Source organism: Cetorhinus maximus, chromosome 3 (assembly GCF_964194155.1).
Source record: "Cetorhinus maximus chromosome 3, sCetMax3.hap1.1, whole genome shotgun sequence".
In the NCBI taxonomy this organism is placed as follows: domain Eukaryota; kingdom Metazoa; phylum Chordata; class Chondrichthyes; order Lamniformes; family Cetorhinidae; genus Cetorhinus; species Cetorhinus maximus.
The window spans coordinates 69,871,199-69,890,624 of NC_135881.1; positions in this window are offsets into that span (position 1 = coordinate 69,871,199).

The following is a 19,426-nucleotide window of genomic DNA, read 5'->3' on the forward strand; positions in this document are numbered from 1 at the left end:
AGATTGGGTGACAGCTTTGTGGAACACCTCCATTTAATTCCACAGACATGACGCCAAGCTTCCAATTATCTGTCATTTTTATTATCTGCCCATTCGCACTCTAACCTCTCTATCCTTGGTCTCCCACATTGTTCCATTGAAGTCAGTGGAAGTTCGAGGAACAGCTCATCATTTTTCAGTTGGACAATTTACAGCCTTCCAGACAGAACATTGAGTTCAACAATTTCACATCATAACCATCGCTACCATTTTTTCAGTTGGCACCCATTGGTAATGACTCCGCCATTGTCATTTACACCTCCTCTAGACCCATCTTTTGTTTCTTTCCTTGAGCCATTACCACTCTCTTTTGCCTTGCGCCATCATACCTTTCATCATTTAACTTCTACTGCCTTCCACCCTATCACAGGTCTTTCCTTTTGTTCTTTCCTCCCTCCTTCTTTTACACTGTTTTTGTATTTGCTTAAAACCCATTACATCTCTAACTTTTTCAAGCTCTTATGACAGGCCAACGAAATGAAATGTTAACTGTTTCTCTGTTCACAGATTTCACAAGTATTTCCAGCATTTTCTACTCTTGCAGATTTCATGAATCCATAGTATTTTGCTTTAGCATTACGATTTTCTAGATTGTTATCAGTGAGAAAATTGCATTCCCAGAAAGTGCACATTTCAAAACCGTATGTACTTACACATTCCATATGTGGGTCAAAACTTATAATTTAAAACTGAAAAATAATTTTAAAAAATTTGAAAAAGAAACATCTAGTTAGTATTTAATAAGAGGCAATTCATTGCCTCACAGAGACACATGATCTTCTGGCTTGATGAGGGCACTGCAAAGTCATTATTTTTGGCATTTGTTCAATAAACAAATCTGTAAAACTATCAACAAAGCTTTCAGTTCCTCAATATTTTAAGGTGAAAAGTGAAATAACATGAGAATGAGAAAAAAGACAGAAATTAGATATTTAATTTCAACACAACTACTTCTAATACGGAATGAAATGAACAAGGAATGTTTAATTTAAAAAAATACTTATCCAGGTACTGAAGATGTAAAACTGACAAGCCTGTGCCAGTAACAGATCTGATAATTGTTGTGGGCTGTGAATCATTCATAAGATCATTAATTATGGTTAATCGTTTTTTCATGTCTGCTCTTTTACTTTGCAGCCTGTAACCCTGTTCCTAATGTAATACTTTTCTACAATAGTACAAAACACTAAGAATGAATTTTATTAGTTTTAATGAGCTCTTCTTTCGGTAAGGAAAATGTGAGTTCCACACAAAATCTGCTTTATGTACCGACATACAGGTTTAAAATGTTATTTTCTTTTGGGGCTAAATGTCTGGTTGCATGGCTGAGGGTTACTTATGTCAGGTCATGTCCAAATGGCTGTTTTCTCTCCTAACAGAGCAATTTTTTAAAGATAACAGAAGCAGCAGCAGCAACACCTTTCATGCCTCCAGGCGAAAGACATTGGATAAGGCCTGAAAATGGGTGCAGAGATCAATTAACCCACATCAGTTCATTGCAATACAGGCAGCACACAAACTTCATGCTGCCTGCTAATTTAAATGATCGTAGTTTGTAGCCCTGTGCCAAACACGTTGCCAATTAGGTACATGCCTCAGCAGGGGCCTCAAGTTTGTGCGAGGCTGGCACCACATAATGCTAGCCTATACTACTTATAAAAAGCCTGCATTTCTTAAAGGCAAGGCACTTTCTGGCTGCAGCAGGTGCTGGAAGTGGCTGGGTAAGAGACTCTGAGCAAGAAGAACAAAAGTGGGGCAACAGGGCAGAGTGTGTTCCAAGCTCTGATGTGGCACTGAGGATCTTGATGCAGTGAGTAAACAGGAGGGGTGATGTCTTCCACACATAGGGGGCCAGGAAGCTCTTCAGACAAACTCTGAGCAAGCAGTGGGAGCAGATGGCTGTTGTGATATGAGGCGTATGCAGCTTTAAGGGAACATATCTTAAACTACTGTCAATCATTACTACCTCGCCAGGATATGATGTATTAGCCCCCATGACTTGTAGTCAGCCTGCAAGAAGCAGTGATTGTGGTCGGGCGTGTGCCTCACAGTCTCCTAGTGAATACATATCTCTATATTGTCTTAACTTCAAATAAAAAACCCACATTATTGTTTCACCAATATCTCAAGAAGAAGAATGTAACATGGTGGCAGGGTGGCAGTAGGGTTTTTAAAGATTTGACTGCAAAATATGTAAGCCTCAACCCTTCACATGCAACAGAATAAAAGCTGGTGTGAAAGGGAAACAACTATCAAGACTCAGCATGCGCAAGGATTCTGCAGCTTTGTATGGATTCCACACCGCTTTACCTTTGATCTGGGATTGCACCTTACTCCAGCAGGCATCAGGTCCCAGTAACATTGTTCAAATCTGGGACAGTATAATTTGTAAAAGTCTAACTGCTGCAAAGTTTAAGCAGGAACAGAAATTAAACAGCAGACTGCAGGTGGTTTCCTTTAACTTGAACTCCAAGAGCAAGATAATTCGTTACTGCTGAAGCTAAATACTGCAGGCTGGACTGGAAAGAAGAATCTATCCAGTAACAGATCTTAACAGCTAAAAGAAGCCTGTTAAAAAGGCTTTGTTTCACTGTTTGCTTTCATTTCTGAAGGCTGCAGGCATTTTCCCACAAAGGTCACTGTTTTAAGACCGTAAGAGCATAAGACGTTGGAGCAAAAGTAAGCCATTCGGCCCATCGCGTCTGCTCCACCATTCAATGAGATCATGGCTGATCTGATAAACCTTAATTCCACTTTCCTGCCTTTTCCCCATTACCCGATTCCCTTACTGATTAAAAATCTGTCTATCTCAGGCTTGAATATACTTAACGACCCAGCCTCTACGGCCCTCTGCGGTAAAGAATTCCACAGATTCACTACCCTCTGAGAGAAGAAATTCCTCCTCATCTCTGTCTTAAATGGGTGCCCCCTTACTCTGAGATTATGCCCTCTGGTCCTAGACTCTTCCACAAGGGGAAACAACCTCTCAACATCTACCCTGTCAAACCCCCTAAGAATCTTATGTGTTTCAATAAGGACACCTCTCATTCTTTTAAACGCCAACGAGTACAGGCCCAACCTATTCAACCTCTCCTCATAAGAAAATCCCTCCATACCTGGGATCAACCTAGTGAACCTTCTCCAATGCCAGTATATCTTTCCTTAGATAAGGGGACCAAAACTGTTCACAGTATTCTAGATGTGGTCTAACTAGTGCCTTGTATAGTTTTAGCAAGATTTCCCGATTGTTATACTCCATTCATTTTGAAATAAAGGCCAACATTCCAATTGCCTCCCCTATTACTTGCTGAACTTGTATGCTAGCTTTTTGTAATTCATTTTGTGAGGACCCCCAAATCCCTCTGTGCTGCAGCTTCCTTCAGTCTTTCTCCATTTAAATAATATTCAGCTCCTCTATTCTTCGTGCCAAAGTGCATAACTTCACATTTTCCCACATTATATTACATCTGCCATGTTTTTTCCCACTTACTTAACCTGCCTATATCCCTCTTTAGACTCTTTGTGTCACCCTCACCACTTGCCTTCCCACCTATTTTTGTGTCATCTGCAAACTTGGCGACAGTACATTCATTTCCCTCATCCAAGTCATTCATATATATTGTAAATAACTCTGGCCCCAGCACTGACCCCTGTGGCACTCCACTAGTTCCAGGTTGCCATCCTGAAAATGCCTCCCATATCCCAACTCTCTGTCTTCTATTAGTTAGCCAGTTCTCTATCCATGCTAATATACTACCCCCAACACCATGGGCTCTTATATGATTAAGGAGCCTTATGTGTGGTACCTTATTGAATGCCTTTTGGAAATCCAAATATACTGCATCTACTGGTTCCCCTTTATCTATCCTGCTTGTTACCACCTCAAAGAATTCTAATAAATTTGTCAGACATGATTTTCCCTTCATGAAGCCATGCTGACTCTACTTGATTATATTATGCATTTCTAAATGCTCTGCCATTACATCCTTTATAATAGACTCTAACGTTTTCCCAATGACAGATGTTAAGCTAACTGGCTTATAGCTACCTGTTTTTTATCTCCCTCCCTTTTTGAATAAGGGCATTACATTGGCAGTTTTCCAATCCTCTGGGACTTATCCAGAATCTAAGGATTCTTGGAAGATTACTACCAGTTAAAGGATAAAGATATCCGTTAATATCCTAGGATGCAACCCATCAGGCCCAAGTGACATATCTGCCTTTAGCCCCATTAGTTTCCCTAGTACTTTTTCTCTAGTGATAGTTATTGCATTTACTTCCTACCTGCCCACCCCTCCCCCCCACCCCCCACCCCCTTTACCCCCATGATTATTTTGTATTTTTGGAATGCTATTGGTGTCTCCTACCGTGAAGACTGATGCAAAGTATTTATTCAGCTCTTCTGCCATTTCCTGGCTCCCCATTATTATTTCCCCAGCCTCATTCTCTAAGAGGCCTATATTGACTTTGGCCTCTCTCTTCCTTTTTTATTTATTTAAAGAAGCTCTTACTGTCCATTTTTATATTACTTGCTAGTTTACCCTCAAAGTTTATTTATTTTTTTGGTCATTTTCTATTGGCTTTTAAAACTTTCCTAATCTTCTGGTGTACCACTAATCTTTGCCATATTGTATGCTTTTTCTTTCACTTTGGAACTACCCTTAACTTCCTTGGTTAACCATGGTTGGTTTACCTCTCTCCTACAATCCTTCTTCCTTCCTGGGATATATTTTTGTTGCGAGTCATGAGCTATTTTATTAAATGTCTGCCATTATTCATCAACCTTCTTTCCTTTGTGGGTGGAGCTTAGAGACAAAACTGGGAAAAATCAGGAAGAACCTAACAGCACCACCATTGCAGTCAAGCAGTAACCTATGATCAGCTAAGAAAGTGGCCATTAAAGCACTGTGGCTCACAGTTAAATTAACTCTAACAGAGCTGGAAGAAACTTTAATAGCTGTCAAAAGCTAGTCAGATGAGACAATCATGAACAGCCTGCCTGGAAAGGGGATGGCTGGTTGTCACTCCCTTTCTCCTGATCTTGCTCTTCCTCTTCCACTTCCTCTTCCTCCTCTTCAATCTCCTCCTTCCCCTCCTCCCCGTCCTGCTCTCCAGCTTCTTGCCATATCCCTTGTGGCAATGGCTATGCCCTCACGATGGCGAGCTGATGTAATATACAGTACATGTGCGCAGAATAGGCAGATCATAAAGGCAGTCAGTGTGTTACATTGATTTGATGCCAGCATTCCCATTTATGTGTACTGTAGTCACCATGGGGGAGAAATTTGCTCAGAATGCTTTGCTTCTAGTGGTACTACGCAGACTTCGTTGATTCCCTGGGGACAGACAGTGCTGCAGGCCATTACCTGCACAGCCCACACTGCGTTTTTCAATGTTATCAATGGCAACATCACGCAGGCTGCACAGGTATCAACCTCACACACATGGCTTTTTGGGTGCCACTTCTAAATACTGAAATGCATTGCAACTACAAAAGGCTCCACTTCCCGAAGATACATTTCAGGAAATGAAAGGGTTGCTTAAGCACCCCAGCATCTGCTCATTGAGGTTTCATGTGGGACCAGAGATCTCATTATACACTTGCTTGCCATTTGTGGTTGGGGTGCGCAGCAGCATCATGAGCCAGGTGTTAAGTAGATGACCCTTGTCACCAAGCAATCTTGTAGATGACCCTTGTCACCATCTATTTGACACAAATACTGAGGGTAAAGCAGGCTGATACAGAATAAAGACATCATGACTTCTGCCATGGTATTTGGTATTCACCTGCATGATGTGCTGAGTATGGTCACACACTGCACCTTCAGAGCGTGGAACCCTTTGCAGTTACGGTACATTTCAGCATTTAGATGTGGTTCCGCAAAGCCAGGTATGTGTATTTGACATTTGTGCAGCTCATGTATGACATTTCTATTGATACCATTGAAAAACATCGCTTTCCTGCACAGGTAATAATACACAGCACTCTCTGTCCCTGGGAAATCTGCATAGTCTGTGTAGTGGCATGAGAAACAGTGTTTTGTGAACAAATTGCTCCCCCATGTTAATTACAGAACACATGACTAGGAATGCTACCCTCATGATCCGCCTATTCTGCACACATCTGGCAGATGCTACTGACCTCTCCAAAATTTCATTTTGTGCAGGCCACATGGAGGCTTGCACATGTGGCTTTGTGATGACCTTTGACCCAGGAGCAATGGCATCAGGAAAATTTGTAATTTCTTTAAAATGCCCGTGGATCTGTAATTGTTTTTAAGAGTGTTTGAAAAGGACTTTTAAGAGTTTGCTCAATTGTAAAGTGATAAATTGAAATGTTCTTGATAATAAGATATACTGGCCCATGTGACCTGGCAACCCTTGACCTGGAAGCAGTATCAAAAGGAAGGAAGTTAAGACAGAAGCCATGTGGCTGGTTGACACAAAGGAGAGCTAAAAAAAACAAAGGAGAGCTACAAGCATGGGATCTGGAGGGAGAAGGCAATCAGCACAGATGCAGACATAAAGAGAAAGCAAACAGAGACAGAAACAGGAACACAGAATTTGTGTAAAGTGGAGCCAGCAAAGCTCTCTACAAAAACGCTAGTATTCTGCTTGGCAGCAAGAAGAAAAATAGAATTCCAGAAGCTCTTGGAGAAGCAATGTATGAGCGAGCTGAAAGGGACTGAATCCTAAAAAGTAGTGTGAATAACTCAGGCATGTGAAAGAGCAGAGAGCTTGTATCACAGGACCAGATCATGAATGCGTATTGTTGGGTTGGTTGGTTGAAAAAGAACTCTGGAAAGTTATGCCATTAGGACTAATGTGACCTGAGTGAGAGAGGGTTTATAGGCATGTGTTTTGTTGGTGTTAACCACATCTGGGGACCTGGGATGGAAGGACAGTTGCCCGAGGACACAATTTGAGAGCTGAATTAATTAAGTAGGAAAGTAAGGGATCCTATATACCGTGCAGTGGCCGAGTTGGATAGACTATAAGATTACACATTGTGCCACATTTGTGTGAGGAGTGACGTGGGCACTTTTTCTTATTCCTTCATGCTGATGTGGGCATCGCTGACTAGGCCAGCGTTTGTTATCCATTCATAACTACCTTTGAGAAAGTGGCGGTGAGCTGCCTTCTTGAACCGCTGCAGTCCATATGATTGTGGTTGAGTAAGATGTATCTTTGTTGTATCAACTATTTAAAGTGAAAATTATCTTTTTATTTGAAGTATCATTCAACTGTGAATCCATGGGCACCTTCGTCAGGTGAATGCAGCAGGCAGGCCTGGGAGCAGCCGTGAAACGGATCACCGCCCGCGATTAGGCCCCAACCGCGATTTCACGCTAGTGGGCCAATTAAGACCCGCCCAGCATGAAACATGGCTCCGCATTGACCAGGATGAATGGGGGCCAGGGCCTGCCAGCCGCTAGGTCCAATGGCGACCTGGTGACTGGTTTAAAAGAGGCCCAGGCAGCTCCTGGAAGGCTGCCATGGAGGATGTTCCCTGAGCTGACACCGTGGACCTGAGTGCAGCTGGACACGGCAGACGGGAAGGCACGTTGGATGGGCTTTCAAGCAGCGCACCCACTGACAATTAATAAGCCTATTAAGGCCAATAACAATCTAATTGAATTAAATTTGTCGTTGCCCGTCCAACCTTACAGTTGGCAGGCAGGCAGAAAAGCCAAGCGGCCTTTTCATTTTTTTGCGAAACCTCATCCACAGGCAGATGACATCATTAAAAAAAAATGTTCATATTCATTTCTAACATGTCCCTACTCATGTAACAGAGTCACATGAGGGGACATGTTTTTTAACACCGTAAAATTCTATACTTTTTTTTATACCTTCATCTCCCTTTGTCAGCCCTGTGCCTCAGGGAGCTTTTCCTGTGTGCACCTGTGTGCACGCATGTACTTCCCCGCTTGCCCTCCTCCTGCCCCTACACAGGCAGTGCTGAGCGCGGCAGTGAGCGTTTCATGCTGGGTGAGCCTTAATTGGCCCACCAGCGTGAAATCGTGGCCGGGTCCTGATCGTGGGCAGCAGTTGGCTTCCTGACTGCTCCCACCTGCCCTTGCTGAGCCCGCCTGATGAGTGCAAAATCCTGGCCCATGTGTAATTTGTTTTGGTTCTGATTCGTGTTAAAGTAAAACTACAAAAAGTGAAATCTTGTTGGTAATTTCTTCATTTGGGGGTCATTCATTAAATTTGCTTATTTTGGTTTACTGTTCTTCCACCGGGATCATGACATAATGGACGTCATTTTTGAACTAAAACAGCACCTGGGGTGCTGAAACTACAGGTGCTGTGGAGCAGAATATTATGCCCCCAATCTCCAAATACCTAAGCTGATAGATGTGAAGAGGAATAATTGACCAACTTTCCACAAAATGGTCAGTTGTTTCCATCAGGAAATTCCAAGTTCTTGCCTAAGGGTTGCAGCAAATAAGGGCAGAACAACAACTATTAACATTTAGATAGCACCTTTAATGTAGAAAAGTGTCCCGAGGTTTGTTCCCAGTGGGCATGCCAACCAAGAAGATGAATGGAAGAGATGAATGAGGCATCTGATGTTGCAGCTCATAAAGAAGCAGTGATGATCCTTTTCAGGAATTTCACAAGAGGCACAGGTCCTGGCTGTTAGGGGATGCAAGTTTGGAATGGCAGCTGGAGATTAGGATAGTTGAGGAATAGTGATGGTGGGGATTTGTTGGGGAGCAACATTTTTGAGAGAGAAGAAATGAAAGGTGGCACGGCGAAGAAATGGAGGGAGTCGAGAAAGGCCTGAAACAGGCCGTGAAAACAGAAATTGAGATAGAATTAATTGGCTTGGCTTCCCAACTGTGGATGCAAATAGGCACAAAAAAATTTTAATCCAATAAACGTGACAAAGAGTATTTGAGATATATTCCATTAATAAATAGAGGACGTGGAGAATATAAAAAGTCTGAGCCCCTGTGATGAGATAAAGTTTTATTTGTAAACAATATGGCATCAGCCTGAAGTGTCCACATCCAAATATCTTGAGGTTAGATGCTAAATGTGGAGGTGGAGAGAATCTAGGAGCTATTTATCAGCTACAGTACTAGTGGTAGCAGAAGGCTGAGTAAAAGCAGAGTGTTTACCGTGAGCCATCAGGGGTTGATCTTGGGGTCCAGCACAGGACTGCAGTGTCCTTAGTGGTACACATCAATAGATCAGCAAATGAGTAAGATGTGAAATTCAAGAACTAAGAGCACTGAGCAGTTTAGGGCCAGGGGAGGTTGATGGGCAAATCCAGTTCAGATGAGGGAGCTGGTCCATGGAATCTGCACAGAGCAGTTTGAAGCACAGAAGATCGAGAGCAGCAGCAGCAATAGCTTGAGCAGTTGGTCCAGAGAGGGACATAGAGAGGTTTGAAGGAAGAGTGGAGCAGAGCTAATCAGCAACCATGAGAAGCTTGCAGATAACGACAAACCAGGGATTATTCTGCAACATGAGAGCAGATTCCAGTGAAAAATCTCAGCAGAGGAACAGAAGCTAAGCCTGCTAGTCAGCTAGTGGAATAGAGGCCAGTGATCTCCTACATTCCTGGCACCTGATGTTCCACCCCATTTCGTTTACACTGTGATACAGGATGGCAACTCCCTCTCCTAACTTCAGTCAAGGTCCAGCTGCTGATCTCACGAGGCCCAGCAGAGTGGAGTCAGAAAGGGGATTTAAAATCTAAAACAATACTGAAGTCAGGAGGCAGAGTTCCGCTCTAAGTACCACAAGACTGGAAAACAGAGCAACAGCTGATAGGATTTAAACAAAATTCTGCAAATGCTGGAAATCTAGAATAAGAACAGAAAATGCATCAGTGGACCTGTAGAGAGTGAAACAGAGGTCAATGACCTTTTTCAAAATTGAATGTCACAAATTTAAATTCTGATTTTTTTTCATTCATGCAATGTGGGCTTTCCTGGCTGGGCCAGTATTTATTGCGCATCCCTAGTTGCCTTTGAGAAGGCGGTGGTGAGTTGCCTTCTTGAACCGCTGCAGTCCGTGTGGTGTAGGTACACCCACAGTGAGGGTGACTATGTCAGGCTATTGCTTGACTAGTCTGTGAGACAGCTCTCCCAATTTTGGCACGAGCCCCCAGATATTACGGAGTCGACAGGGCTGACATTGCCATTGTCATTTCTGGTGCCTAGGTCGATGCCGGGTGGTCCGTCCGGTTTCATTCCATTTTTGTGACTTTGTAGTGGTTTGTTACAATTGAGTGGCTTGCTAGGCCATTTCAGGGTGCATATAAGAGTCAACCACATTGTTGTGGGTCTGGAGTCACGTGTAGGCCAGACCAGGTAAAGATAACAGATTTCCTTCCCTAAAGGACATTAGTGAACCAGATGGATTTTTAAATCAATCGACAATGGCTCCATGATCATCGTTAGATTTTTACTTCCAGATTTTTATTGAATTCAAATTCCACCATCTGCCGTGGCGGGATTTGAACCCCGGTCCGCAGAGCATTACCCTGGGTCTCTGGATTACTAGTCCAGTGACAATACCACTACGCCATCGCCTGCAAAATCACCAACCTGAAACGTTAACTCTGGGTGGTATTTTATGCCCTCCCTTGTGATGGGTTTGGAGACAGGGAGAGCATTTCATCAGGGTAAGAGGGTAGGGACCTTCCTGTCTCCACCCCAAATAAGTTCGCAACCAGAAGACCTGTGGACAGCCTTCTCACTCCTCTGCAAATTGAGGCAATTAATGCCCAATTAAGGGCCTCATCCCACCGCCGCTGGTATTAACCAGGCAGCACGTGGGCTTCTTAGCGTTCAGGAGCACGATGAACAAACCTGTGCAGTTTGCTTGTGGTCTCCCAATGGGGGAGGGGCCCATGTTCAAAGGCACTCAGTGCCAGATCGAGGGAACCAACATCGGGAAGGGGGGCCCTGAGACCCCTCCGTGCCCTTGTTGTTGACCCCCTTATATCCCCTCCCCATGACCCCTACTCCACAAATCCCCCTGCCCACCCGCCATCACTCGCCTGAGTCCAGAGATCCAACAGAGATCAGGGCCTCAGGTGGGTATCTTGCTTACAGCAGCCACCGTCTCCCAGCAGGCGCAGTGAAGATAAAGAGCTGCTGGCCTCTGATTGGCAGGCAGCTCTCGCCAGGCAAATAGGCCAGAAGAAATTTTTAGCAACAAAGCAAATCAAACAAGGCAGTGTTAGAAGAATGAAAAATTCACAATATTAAGACATGAATCATTCTTGGCAACTGTAAAGTTAACTCTGCAGTAATCTAGTAATAACAACATAAGTTGGTGAAAATAATGTTTTAATGTCTTAGAGTTCACAATTTAATATAAACTAAGCTGCAATCTTTGCATCAGAAAGCATATTATATATTGTTCATTTTAATGAATTTTTTTTTTCTAGATGTGTTCGCAAAGTGGCTGTATTTCAAACAGTTGCTGTTTTTACTGCAATGCAGATTTTTTTTAAATGGTTATTTTCTATCATTAAAATCTGCAATACTAATTCATGCATTAAAAATATGTTTGATTTGCAAAATTCCGGCAACAGCCAAATGCACAATCACCAATCAGCATCTCCTGCTGCATGACCTAGTAAAATGTATCGGCAAAGTAGTTTTATGATCTTGCCAAACTAATTATGGAAGAACTATGGGTTTCTAGTAAAAGATGCAGTCAAAAAAAGCAATGGATATAATTTTAAAAGTGTTTATTCATGATTATGATATGAAACTCAAACTATCACTCCAAGTGTAAATGGCACTAAATGCTGCACTCTCACTTTTTCAAGTTGCTGTGCTGTTTGCCAGTAGTTGATGCCCATTTTCTTTCACACCAGAATATCTGAATATTACCTGGCTAATGAATAATCAGGGCAGGCAATGCTTACCTAGTTTAATAACTCTTCACAGGACAGAGACAGAGACAGCTTGCTTAGGAAACATTGGGTCTTGTAATTGAAAATGGTCCTAACAAAATACATCCTTGTATATATGTTTGAACCCTCGAAGGACCTTTTTGTAGCAACTAAAAGAGCAAGAAGGATCTAACATGGATGTGTGTTCAAATATTTTGAAAGGAAAGTCATTCTTTTACCATTAAAATGCCTGCATTCCAAAAGTGTCTAGAGTCTTCTCCTGGATTCTCAGAGGATCTGCCCTTAGCCTCCACTGGAGCCCTCAGGTCGATACCCAAATCCTCGTAAGCTTCATAGGGGGGGATTTCATGGAGCCCACAAGGGCAGGAAACATTGCATGTGGGAAGACTTAATTAGACGGAATGGGAAATTCCCAGCAGCGGGTTGAGATGCAGAGGTAAAGTCAGCCGTGTGTTCGTGGCATGTCAAGCATTATGCTGGCCTGTGGTGGGTTCATATTTGCACTAACTTTGCACACCATGAATACTCATTAATGTGAAACAGTTCTCAATAAAGTCTTACCCTCAGAATAAAGTTAACGACGCATGAGAATCTCATGGCACCCGCTTCACGATTGTTTAAAGGTGGCATGCAGCAATCGGCTTTGCGTGGTTGTGACTGAGGTAAACAGTTGTCCATGTTGAGCTCTGTGGCACAAGGCAGTGGGTGATGAAAGGTTAGTGTTCAGGTGCAGGGAGGTGCGGTGGGGGGAAGGGCTTAGTGTCATAGGTGTGGAGGACCTGTAAGGTGGGGGTAAGGGATTGAAAGATGAATAATGGGCCTAAAGGACAGGGTCAGTGCTATCAGCGGTGGAATCCTGAGGGTAAAATTGAGGGTATTGGGTGGCGGAGGGAACAGTCACAGATAGAGGGGGTAGTTGTATTCAGTTTGGGGCAGGTCCAGGGTCAGGGTGGGACTTTGGAAGGTGGCAAGTGGTGGATCAAGGGAGCAGACAAAAGCACGGAGGAGGGTAACAGGAGGGTTCAGAGTCAGAGTGGGCATTAGGATGATCATGGGAGTAGGTGGGAGAGATGAAGGTGCAGGGAAATGGTAATAAGGTCCAGGGTAACTGGGGGTGGTTCAAGGGTAACAGAGGGGAGAGGAAAGATTGTGTTGGTTGGGTCAAGGATGATGGGGGCAAGTGTGAGGGTGACAGGAGGAGGGTAGAAGGTACAGGATAGGGTTTCAAAAATTAGACATACCATAATTTTGCTGTCACTTTTCAAGTACAGCATTTTTGAATATAAGCTTGGTTGAAGTAGGGAGAGGGTCATTTTGTGTGGGTCGAGTTAATGTTGTGTACAACTGGCTAATTAAAAGGGTTCCCTAATAATTAGTTAAATGGATGAGAACCATGGATGTGCCGTGTGTTCGTGGCATGTCAAGCATTATGCTGGCCTATGTTGGGTTCATATTTGCACTAACTTTGCATGCCTTGAATACTCATTAATGTGAAACAGTGCCCAATAAAGTCTTACCGTCAGAATAAAGTTAACGACGCATGAGAATCTCATGGCACCCGCTTCACGATCGTTTAAAGGTGGCATGCAGTAATCGGCTTTGTGTGGTTGTGACTGAGGTAAACAGTTGTCCATGTTGAGCTCTGTGGCACAAGGCATGTTCTCACATCTACATATGCCCTGTTCACACAGTGTAATTACTGCCATAACCACGGGTCTCATTCACCCGATATTCCTGCAGCCTCAGGGGCAGGAGAAGAGGATGTGAAGAAGGAGAGCTCTTGCTGTTCCACACAGAGGGTGAGGCTAATTCAGAAGCAGATATCCAGTGTGGATGGGCACCTGCACGTCAATGCATCCCGAGGATAAGAACAAACCTCCTCCAGATATCAGAGAGGCAATGCCAAAGGCATCTGAAGATGTCCCAGGAGATGATCACCGAGATATGTTGGATTGTTCATCAAGACGTGTAGCCATGTGGATTTGGCGGGAGCCCCATATAAGTGGCTCTCAAGGATACAGCTGTGGCTTCCAGAGCATGATAGGCAACATAAATGGCATCTCAGAGGCTGCCACACATAGGCCCATAAGGGGTGTAACCGATGCTCCATTTAGTCTTGCCAATTATTTTATTCACTTCACCACTGATGAAGACAGCCAGGCTGCATTTGGTGTATTCGTTGGGTTTCATCAAGTGCAAGGTGTCATCAACTGCACTCATGTGGCCATATAAGCTCCCTGGGAACAGCCAGCTGCATTTGTAAATTGTAAGATGTTTCACTCCTTGAACATACAACTGGTGTGCGACCTCAGGAGAAGAATAATGCAGGTCCATGCTGATTTCCCAGGGACCTATCACAATGCATACATTAGGCACAACTCATGGCTCCCAGAGCTTTTTGAAGTTCCAGTCCAGGTTGCTGGATGGATCTTGTTAGTAGCTAGAGATAGTTTAAGTAAGTTATATTTGCATTTGTGGGTGTTAGGAATGAGTTTTGGCTTTACGTTTAAGTTTAATTTGTGCTTCTATATTGGTGTGTTAAGAAAGGAGGGGAACTTGAGTTTTAGTTTCATTTTAAAAGTTGCCTGCAAGTCTGAAGGCTTTGTTTGTATACCTGCATTTTTAACTGAGGTTTTATGACTCTTGAAGTAGAAAACTGGGTTGTTGCCTAGCAACAGAGGGCCCATAGAAGGGAGAAACAGAACAGCAGCTTTTTATCATAGAGTCATAGAGGTCTACAGCACAGGAAAAGGCCCTTTGGCCCATCGAATCTGCGCCGGTCAAACAATTAACTAACTATTCTAATCCCATTTTCCAGCACTAGGCCTGAAGAAGGTACTCCCTCCAATCCTGCAACTACCACATAGGCCACCTGAAGAGGAGAAGTTACAATCCCCGATCACACAGCAACCACAGAGACTCAGGCTTCCTTTAACCGTTTTATTCAAGCATATGCAAGGGGGCCGCAATCATTCCTAAGAATGAAGACCCAGCTCCCTGATTGATTACATTTCATTACTTTTTAATTTTTTCTTATCATAATGCATTTGAGTACATTTGAATACATCCAATTGGTAACGACACACCTGTCCCATGCCAACTCTATCCTATTGAGTACATAAACATGTGTTTTTGCTAACCAATTATTCTAAAGGATATATACATAATTATATTATCCAATCAAAATTAAAACATGTATGCAAAGACCTTGGTTCTCACAACTCAAGACTGTTTGTGTTTCATCAAAGTCCCCTCTTTGTCTATTGTATGTCTTCCCATATCTAAGCTAAAACCATCTGCCCCTTCCCTATGTGAGAGGGGAGTACACTTAATCTAATTTATGTCCTGCTTTTTGTCTCCAGTCTGACTCTCAAGGCTGTGCAATGTTCATCTGGTAATCTTCAACTCCTAATATATTTAGCAGCCATGTCTGCCTGGAGATTTTAAGGGTTTTTCAGTAAATTCTTACTGTATTCTCTTTTAGCATTTTTAATTTCCCCCTAACAAGGCCCATAGCCTTGTATACCATGGCATCGCAAGTGCACATCTAAATACTTCTTAAATGTTATGAGGGTTTCTGCCTCTACCACCCTTTCAGGCAGTGAGTTCCAGATTCCCACCACCCTCTGGGTGAAAGAAATTCTTCCTCACATCCCCTCTAAACCTCCTGCCCCTTACCTTAAATCTATGCCCCCTGGTTATTGATCCCTCCATCAAGGGGAACATTTCCTTCCTGTCTACCCTATCTATGCCCCTCATAATTTTATACACCTCAATCATGTCCCCCACTCAATCTCCTCTGCTCCAGGGAAAATAACCCTAGTCTATCCAATCTCTCCTCATAACTAAAACTCTCCAGCCCAGGCAGCATCTTGGTAAATCTCCTCTGCACTCTCTCTAGAGCAATCACATCCTTCCTATAATGCGGATTCCAGAACTGCACGCAATACTCTAACTGTGGCCTAACCAGCTTTTTATGCAGTTCCAGCATGAACCTCCCTGCTCTTATATTCTGTGCCTCGGCTAATAAAGGCAAGTATCCCATATGCCTTCTTAACCGTCTTATCTACCTGTCCTGCTACCTTAAGGGACCAGTAGACATGCACACCAAGGTCCTTCTGATCCTTGGTACTTCCCAGGGTCCTACCATTCATCATTTATTCCCATGCCTTGTTTGTCCTGCCCAAGTGCATCACCTCACACTTATCCAGATTACATTCCATTTGCCACTGATCAGCCCATCTGATCAGCCCATCTATATCATCCTGTAATCTAAGGCTATCCTCCTCACTATTTACCACCCCACCAATTTCCGTATCATCCCCGAACTTTATGATCAACTCTCCTACATTCAAGTCTAAGTCGTTTATATATACCACAAACAGCAAAGGGCTCAACACCAATCCCTGTGAAACCTCACTGGACACAGGCATCCAGTCACAAAAACACCCCTTGACCATCACCCTCTGCTTCTGGCCACACAGCCAATTCTGGATCCAATTAGCCAAATTACCTTGGATCCCATGGGCTCTTATCTTCGTTATCAGTCTCCTATGTGTGACCTTATCAAAAGCCTTGCTGAAGTCCAAGTAGACTATGTCAAATGCATTGTCCTCATCTACACACCTGGTCACCTCTTTGAAAAATTCAATCAAATTGGTCAGACATGACCTCCTAGTTCAGACCTTTTAGTTCAGTTGAAACCAAGAGCCAGGAGAAGCTGGACACAGCAAAGGGAACTGCAGAGAGCAGATTTCCCAAAAGTATTGAAAGGTCCCAAAGCCAAGGAGTGAGACAGAAAGGAAGGGTCCCAAGAAGATCTTCTCGTCAAAGGAAAAGAACAGGAACCTGGAAAAGGTCCTGTTAAGCGAAGTTAAGAGTGAGGAGCAGAGGAAGGCTCCAAGCTTAAAGGGAGAAAGCTGCAGGACGCAGACTTAAAGAAAATAGGTTCACGAGAAGCCAGAAGATCTGAGGAGACAGTCAAAGGTTGGTGACTCCTTACTATGGGCATGTGAAACAGTGTTGTTCTCAGCAGTTGGCATGGCTGAGTGTCTGAGAGGGAGTGTAAAAGGAAGGAAGCTTGAATGTATGTAGTGATCCAGAGGAGAGGAACATCAGAAGGAGAGATCAAAATCCTGGAGGTGAACCTTTGCGGAAAGTGTCCAAGAGAAACTGTCATTTGGGGAGAAGATTCCAAAGCGAGTTCTTTGAGAGTAGAAATTGGAAACTCTTGTGTGAAATACAGAGTTCAGTGAGACTGGTTTGCTCTCAGTGTAACAAGCACCTGGGGTTAGTTGATGAGGGATCCATAGCTTCTGTTTGGGATGGCATTTGTCACTTGGTTTCAGAGAGCAGTGCCTGACCACAGGTTGTCTATTGGTTTACATGGACTGGGTACTTACTGTGAACATAAGAGTAAAAGAAAGCTTTTGTAACTTGTGCTATCCTTACAAATCTGTATATATCTGTAAAGGTATAGTTGTGGGTGAGGAGTATTGTAATATAGTTCATCTTTTCTTGTTCAATAAATGTTGTATTCTTTTGTTAAAATTTCATCAGCTGACTCCTGTGACTCTGTTCAGTAGCCACTCTCCATGATTCTAAATAAAAAAATAAAAGCTAGGATCTACCAAGCCAGGTTCCACTGGGATCTGACTTGTCCAGTAGTAACATCAGCTGGGATCATAGCAATCTTCAGTGACAAGGGCTATCCTCAGAGTGAGGCAAAGGAGAGTGCTACAAACAAACTCATGAGTCTACCAGAACCATCATTGAGCATACTATTGTGTTTCTTAAAATGCACTTCCATTGCTTTGACCAGTTTGGAGGGGGTCTGCAATACGCACCTCAGAGGATTTCACAAATTGTAGCAGCTCTGCAAGTGCTCTGCATATCCTGGCACTGCAACATGGAGAGATGTTTCAAGGGAAGAGCATGAGAAAGATTAGCCCTCCTCAGTAGATGAGGATTTGTTAGAGCACACATAGGAGGCCATAAATCCAAATGAGCCTTTCATGGATGCCATGCCCATAGAGAGACATGCAAGGGATGCCTGAGTTACACAAAATTCACACAACGATAACACCTCTGCATGACCATCGCTCCATTGGCAGACTTCCACTGACTTCCTGGGGTGTAGACCTAGCCCTTCTATTCTCCCTTGATGAGTTAACTATAAATCTGCATCCTCTACCACCTAGAATAGAATAGAAAGCGGAGCTTTGTCATACACACTGGTTAGTGAGTGTTGGTACCAGGGACATCTTAGGGGCTTGTGGACATCCATGTAACATCCTGCCTTGCCCAATTATTCTGATCCAGCACCATCTTTCAAGTGCTTTGAATGCAACTGCACCTGTCTCATTTATACCCACTGAGAGTAAAGTGGGCCAATATCCTCTAGAGTGCATAGCTAGGAGGCCAGCTGTGCCTGCTTTTTCAGCCATGTTCCACAGAATGAGCATCACAGAAGTAACAATTCATATGAACATTCAGTAAAGAATGCATGAAAATGTAACACGGAAACGTATCTTATTGAGAAATAATGTCTGTGCCTCTATCACCTCTCCACCCATCGCATTGTAAGGAACATGGGGTGAGCCAAGATCCTTAGATCTGATACTATGACAGGCCCAAACAAGTCTCAATAATTCTGAACGATTAGAGAAAACAAATTATATTCTGTGTACTTTAGCAAGTCAGAAAGGCATGACAAAACAACCCCGGCCACCTCAGTACTCCTACTTGTTTCAATTGTTTTTCCACCACTATGTCTTAGTGCAACCCTGCCATCAGCAGCTGAGGTGCAGGCAGTCAGCTCAGTGTCATGCTCTTGGACGACCATGGCGGACGACATCTGGAAGCATGGAGCTTTGAGAGCTCCAGCCTTCTGGGGGTTTCCTGCACTAGTGCAGGGGTATCCACTTGGCCTCGTCTGCTGGAGCTGTTGGGATCAATGGTGAAGGGGATGAGGAAACATTGATAACCCTCGGGCGTCCTGAGGCGAAGGCCACGGGGCATCTGGCAGTTGCTTCTCCTTCATCTGAATGCACAAAGGCGCATTCCTATCTCCCTAAGGGGAAAGGGGGTCCTGGAGGGAGGTTCAAGGGCTTTACCCCCCCTTTCATTTAGCCACTACTGCACTGAGACCCTGGCTAGAGTGATGGAATCCAGGTCAGAGTGCATATGGATCGAATGCTCGACCTGGCTGTCCATGGCAGTCACTATCCTCTCCATGGATGAAGCCATGCGCTCAAATGTGATTGATTCTTAACTGGCCTCTGAAATGGTGCGGCATGCCACTCAGTTCAAGGACAATTAGGGATGGGCAACAAGTGCTGGCCTTGCCTTCATCGCCCACATCCAAGAAAGAATGTTTTAAAAAATGCATGGGACATGGCAGAACTCATGGCATCCATGAACCGCTCCATACCCCATGCAAAGCTGCACATAGTCCTTGGCATCTCTGCCATGTTTTCCCCTCACCTCTGCTACATG